Source organism: Rattus norvegicus, chromosome 8 (assembly GCF_021556685.1).
Source record: "Rattus norvegicus strain SHRSP/BbbUtx chromosome 8, alternate assembly SHRSP_T2T, whole genome shotgun sequence".
In the NCBI taxonomy this organism is placed as follows: Eukaryota; Metazoa; Chordata; class Mammalia; order Rodentia; family Muridae; genus Rattus; species Rattus norvegicus.
The window spans coordinates 75,339,787-75,346,093 of record NC_141541.1 but is presented as its reverse complement, the minus strand read 5'-3'; the positions used below and the strand labels follow the sequence as shown (position 1 = coordinate 75,346,093).

Sequence of the window (6,307 nt, the reverse complement as noted above, 5' to 3'; positions counted from 1 at the left end):
TTGGGAAGGGTGACTCCTTGGTAGAAGTAAAGACTTGAGTAACTTTTATTTTATTTTATTTTATTTTATTTTATTTTTTTGGTTCTTTTTTTCGGAGCTGGGGACCGAACCCAGGGCCTTGTGCTTCCTAGGTAAGCGCTCTACCACTGAGCTAAATCCCCAGCCCCTTGAGTAACTTTTATAATCATTTCTGAGGCATGTGACCTTTGGGAGATTTGTCCCTCTGCCCCCCTCCTTCCTCTTTCTCCTCTTCTTCCTCCTCCTTCTTCTTTGAGACAGGGTGACACCATATAGCCCTGGCTGTTCTGGAACTTGCTCTGTAGACCAGGCTGTACTCAAACTCCAGAGAGTTTGCCTCTGCCTTCCAAGTACAGCGATTAAAGGCAAGCACCACCACCACCCGGCCTGATTTTTAGCTTCTCAGAGTCAATTTCTGTAAGTAAAATAAAAACCACAAGAATATTATTTCACCCTAACATTTAGATGAAATGAGGTTTCAGTTTTTTTACTTCTCATTATTTTACTTTATTTTATTTTGAGACAGGGTCTCATGTAGCCTAAACTTGCCTCAAATTTGCTTTGTAACTAAGGATGACCTTGAATTAATTAATTAATTAATTTATTTATTTATTTATTTCCTTCAATGTTTATTTGAGTACATTGTAGCTGTCTTCAGCCACACCAAAAGAGGGCATCAGATCCCATTACAGATGGTTGTGAGCCATCATGTGGTTGCTGGGAATTGAACTCAAGGCCTCTGGAAGAGCAGTCAGTGCTCTTAGCCGAGGAGCCATTTCTCCAGTCCTCGACCTTAAACTTTTGATCCTCCCATCTTCACCCTGCCCTGAGTGAAGGGAAGAAAGGAGTAGGCTTTCTGAACAGAACGTTGACAGCACAGGCACCAAGAACAACAATTAACAAATGGGACCTTGTGAGCTAAAAAGTTTCTGTAAGGCAAAGGACACTGCTATCCCAACAAGGCGGTAGCCTACATAATGAGAAACGTTTATTCTTGGCTTTTAACCTGCTGAGCCATCTCACCACTTTTTAATGGAAGAAAGACTTCCATAATTATATAATTTTTTCTGCCATCTGCATCCATCTGAGTGTTTCCAAGATTCTGATTCACAAATTTCACATCATTTCTTTCGAGCAAATGAGCAATTTAAAAACCAAGAAAACTGGAGTGGTCTTTTCCCAGTTCAGTTCCACTGGGAGCCGATACACAGAGCAAAGCTAAGAGGCTTGGCTCCCTCCAAGAAGCTATAAACACCACAGCAGATTCTGTTTGCCTGGAGATCTTTTCTGAGTGTGGATGGCAGTCATCAGATGGTAACTTGCACACTGCAAATCTCATCCCTTCTGGACCATTAGCTTATGCTGCTGTTTTAGAAGTTCAACAGTACCAAATCTGTCTATCCGTGAGCTCCAACAGTGCATGTAATAAATGCAATACAACCCACTTGACTGGGTATTTCAACCCTGCAGTGATGGGGGAAAGGGAGGCTGGGTTGACTGCTCTCACCCCCTCAGAAGGGATTAGATTTGGTACCAGCTTCCCACCTCCTTGGTGAAGATACAACCAGCCACCAGGACTTCTCTTCTTAGTGCCAAATGTTTTTACCTCTAAAACGTAGCTTCTGAAATTTTTCTCATTTGTAGAAATAAAAAAAGCACTTAAGAAAGATAGCATCTGGGACTGGTAGAGCTGTCTCGGTGGTTAAGAGCACTTGTTGCCCTTGCAGAGGACTGGAATTCAGTTCCCAGCATCCACATAAGGTGGCTCACAGCTCACTCCAGTTTCCAGCTTCTGCTGGCACCCACACACAGGTGGGCACACACTCAAGAAGATACACAGCATTCACGTAAATAAAAGCAAATCTTTACAAAGATAGCATTTACCTTTACTAAAGTTAATAAAAATCTCCTTAAGAACCGCCTGTTGAGGGGTTGGGGATTTAGCTCAGTGGTAGAGCGCTTGCCTAGCAAGCGCAAGGCCCTGGGTTCGGTCCCCAGCTCCGAAAAAAAGAAAGAAAAAAAAAAAAAAAAAAACCACCCGTTGCTGGGTTGGTTTTGGTTGACCTCTCACACAGGCCCAGTGGTATAATTCGTGAAATCCTTTTGGAAAGCACAGACATACGCTCTCGAGAAAGCTGAATATTTTCCATACCTTTGAGTTACTAAAACCATTTTCGAGACCTTATCTTAAAAAGGCAAAGTGTTGCATTTGAAAGTCTGCCCAGGTGAGGCACGGTGGTGCATTTTAATCCTAGCACTTGGGAGGCAAAGGCAGGTGGGTCTCTGTGAGTTCAAGGCCCGAATGGTCTACAGAGTGAGTTCCAGGACATCCAGGGATGTGTAAAGAGACACCATCTAAAAAACAACAACAATAGCAGCAGCAGCAACTGCACCTGTCCCTTGAAGTAATAATACCCATAGCACCAAGATAAAAAAATAATAATAGAAAATGTAAATCCTGACCTAAAGGGACCATGACTGTAGTGTATCTATGGACCACTATATTAACATTAAAATGACAATCATAGGGGCAGGAAAGATGGTCCAGGAGGTAAGATGCTTGCTAGGCAAGCATGAGGAGCTGAGCTTTGATCCCCAGCACTCACATAAAAGCAGGTGTGGCTATGTGCATGTGCAGCCCCAGCACTGGACGAGGGCAGAGGCGGGAGGATCTCTGGGCCTTGCTGGCCATCGAGTCTAACACATTCAGTGAGATCTGGGTCAGCAGAGATGCCTCTCAGAAGAGAAGGGGATTGATTGAGGAAGACATCCGCCATGGACTTGAGGCCTCCAAGTGCACATGTGTAGCATTCATGTGCAAATGTACTCACACACACACGCACTCACAGTGACAAACATGGAAAAGCTTGCTATAGTGCTAAGTAGAGAAAAGACAGAATGTGTTACATGTCCATTATCTGTCAATGCTCACAGATAATAACTAGGCTAAAATGGACAGATACATGAACAGTTGTGTTCAGAGACTGGGATTCTGAGTGTTTTTTTCTGGAAAGATTTATTTATTTATTTTTCTCTTTTTTCTTTTTTTCGGAGCTGGGGACCGAACCCAGGGCCTTGCGCTTGCTAGGCAAGTGCTCTACCACTGAGCTAAATCCCCAACCCCGATTTCTTTATTTTTTATGTGTATGAGTACACTGTCGCTATCTTCAGACACACCAGAAGAGGGCATAGGATCCCATCACAGATGGTTGTGAGCCACCGTATGGTTGCTGGAATTTGAACTCAGGACCTCTGGAACAGCAGTCAGTGCTCTCAACCACTGAGCCATCTCTCCTGACCCAATGAGTAATTTTTCATTTGTTTGTTTGTTTGAACCTTCTTGCAATGTGGTTGCATTACAAGAAGAAAGCCGTTCATGAAAGAGAGTTCTGTTTCTAGATCAGCTGAGTTATTTGTGCCTCTTGTGGGAACAGGAAGGGAACCGTCATCAATTTGAGAAGCCTAGAGTATCCCTTTTCCATCACGAGTAGAAAGTCACTAAGCACCACAACATTTGGATGCAATGCATTGCAATTAGAAGCAAAGCAGGGGTGTGTGGGGGCAGGGGGATACCCCCTGGGTAAGACTCAGGTTCCTAAGTCTTCAGTGTGTTATCTGTTGTCAAGATGTCACTCTCGTCTACTTGATGGAGGAATCATGACGGGAACATCATTCGCGGCCCGGTCTGCTCCTCTGTCAATTTGCAGGTGGGTAGCCCTCTGTGGTTTCTGGGATACTTGATTCAATTTGCGCTTCACAGCAGCTCACAGCAGTCAAGGCCTGGGGCCAGCAGGGAGTTTCTGGGAGCGGGGTGGAGTGGGGTGATGGCCATTTTATAGACAGGGACACCGAAGCTGTCAGGTTCACAGGGCAAGTATGTGGAAGAGCTAGAACTGAGCACTTGAGAGGATATGATCTGCTCCCAGGGCTGACATGTCACTCTAAGGTCCGGGGATTATACTGATTTTATGTGCATGCATGTGGGTGCTAATCTGTGTGCAGATCCATGCGTGTGCACGTGGAAGGCAGAAGGCAACCTCCAGGGTCTCTTGTTGATGTGAAGCTCATCAGTAGACTTAATTGACTGGCAAGTACACCCTAGGTATCACATGTCTCTGCCTTCCCAGAGCTGGGGTTACACACGTGAGTCACGCTGCCCCTGGCTCCTTACATGTGTGCTACAGATCTAACCCAGGTCCTGGTGCTTGCATGGCAAGCATTTTATCAGCTGAGCATCTCCTCAACCCCTGATCCACGTTTTAAAGAGAGAAAGGAATGTTTTGTGAGGCTTCAGAGGAAGATATGGCTGGGGAGAACCAGACAAAATAGTCTAGGAATCCCCAGAGCACAGTGACCACACAGTGTGTTTAAGGCAAGAAATGGCTCAAGGTATCTGTGGTCCCTTAGAAAGCCAGAAAGCTGAGAGGGAAGATTTCAAACTTAGACAAACTAGGACACAGAAACAAAGGAGAAAGTCTTTAAATGATTTCCAGGTATTGTATTTATGAACTAAGCCCACATCAGTGGCTTTCCCAGCCTCTCTCTCTGATTCATTGTGTGAACCTGGCCTTGAAACGCTTTAGCCTGAGTCTCTCAGAGCAAGTTCTTCAGGGTCACCGTCACGCATGTATGAGTGTTTCTCAATGGCGGAGCCTTCCTGGGTTCAATTCCTAGGGTAGAATCCCTACCAAAAAGGAAAAAAAAAATGATGTTTGCATATTCTCGGTCACCTGGATACCACATCATAGGTTCAATGTCAGCAATGCCTTTGTGTTTAGGTAATATTTGAATTGTCACAGGTTAAAGGAGAAGAGAATGGAGGTGAACTTTTGTGTAAAAAGGAGAGGCCAAAGGACATTATAAAGCCTGTGTGTAGAGAACTTTTCTAGTCACTAACAGCAAAAGGTGGACATGAAGTCATTCTAACAGATTTATCGCTGGACACACACACACACACACACACACACACACACACACGTATACCTTCATACACACACACCTGCATGCACACACACACATGTATACCTGCATGCACACACACACACATATACACCTTCATACACACACATGTATACCTTCATATACACACACACCTGCATGCACACACACACAAACACACACACACACACACACCCCTGCACATGTATGCACACCAAAAAGATAGAGAACAGCCAGGCAATGGTGGCCCATCCTTTTAACCCAGCCTTTAGGAGGCAAAAGCAAGTGGCCCTTCTAAGTTCAAGACCAGCCTGATTTACAGAGTGAGTTTGAGGACAGCCAAAGCCACACAGATAAACCCCTTTTCAGGAGAAAATAGATGATAGATAGATAGATAGATAGATAGATAGATAGATAGATAGATAGAGATAGGGAGGAGGAGGAGAAGGAGGAGGAGGAGAAGAAAAAAGAGAAGAAGGAGAAGGAGAAGAAAGAGAAGAAAGGAGGAGGAGGAAGAGAGAGAGAGAGAGAGAGAGAGAGAGAGAGAGAGAAGAAAAAAGATGAAAGTCTGGCTAGTAATGATCTTTTGGGTCTTGGGAGTCATTTGTACTCTTAATAGTTATGGATTTAGAAGTCAGGCAATGGTGGCATGCTTAATCCTAGCACTCAGAAGGCAAAGGCAGGAAGCTCTCTGAGTTCAAGGACAGCCTGGTCTACAGAGTGAGTTCCAGGATAGCCAGGGCCTCGCAGAGAAGCCCTACCTTAAAAACAAACAAACAGATTTCAAAGAGCTTTTGTTTATAGGACTTACACCTATGAGTATCCACATATTAGAAATTCAAGCTCAGGGTCTAGAGATGTAGCTGAGCTGGTAGTGTGCTTGCCTATCATAAGTAAGGCTAGTACAATTCATAACATCTCAAAACTGTTACATAGCTTTAAAAACTAAATGTATTTAATAATGCACACAGATCCACAAGACGAAAACAAGACATCCCTGAGTCTCTGGTATCACGAAGAATTCCTGATCCAAGCAGACAAGTGTGAGCAGGGAACTGGCTTTTGACTATAATAGTTGGCACGAGAGCAATACTCACAAGGCCTCAGACTCCCAGGGTGACTTTGTCATTGGTAAAGAGCTCACACAAGTTCATGAGGACTCTTCTGAGAGAGTCTTAGTATCCCTAGACAAAGAATTCCACTTCTCTGAACCCCTCTGACAAGTAAGAACACATCTAACTACCTTGAAGGACTCTCTGGGCAAATGGAGGTAATACAGTGCGGTCATTTTTGGCATCCGATGTCTCCATTCTTTCCCCTCTGAGGACCTGTCTTATCTCTCCAATCTTGT

General features: G+C 44.3%; 1 long non-coding RNA gene across 1 annotated transcript; it reads right to left on the bottom strand.

Annotated features, from left to right (window-relative positions):
- Window positions 1–4,501: 4,501 nt before the first annotated feature.
- On the bottom strand, window positions 4,502–6,307 carry LOC148004216 (uncharacterized). Its single transcript, XR_015627802.1, has 2 exons — window positions 6,200–6,307; window positions 4,502–4,702 (listed from the first exon to the last, which is right to left on the bottom strand). It is a non-coding gene; the product is annotated as an uncharacterized LOC148004216 (long non-coding RNA).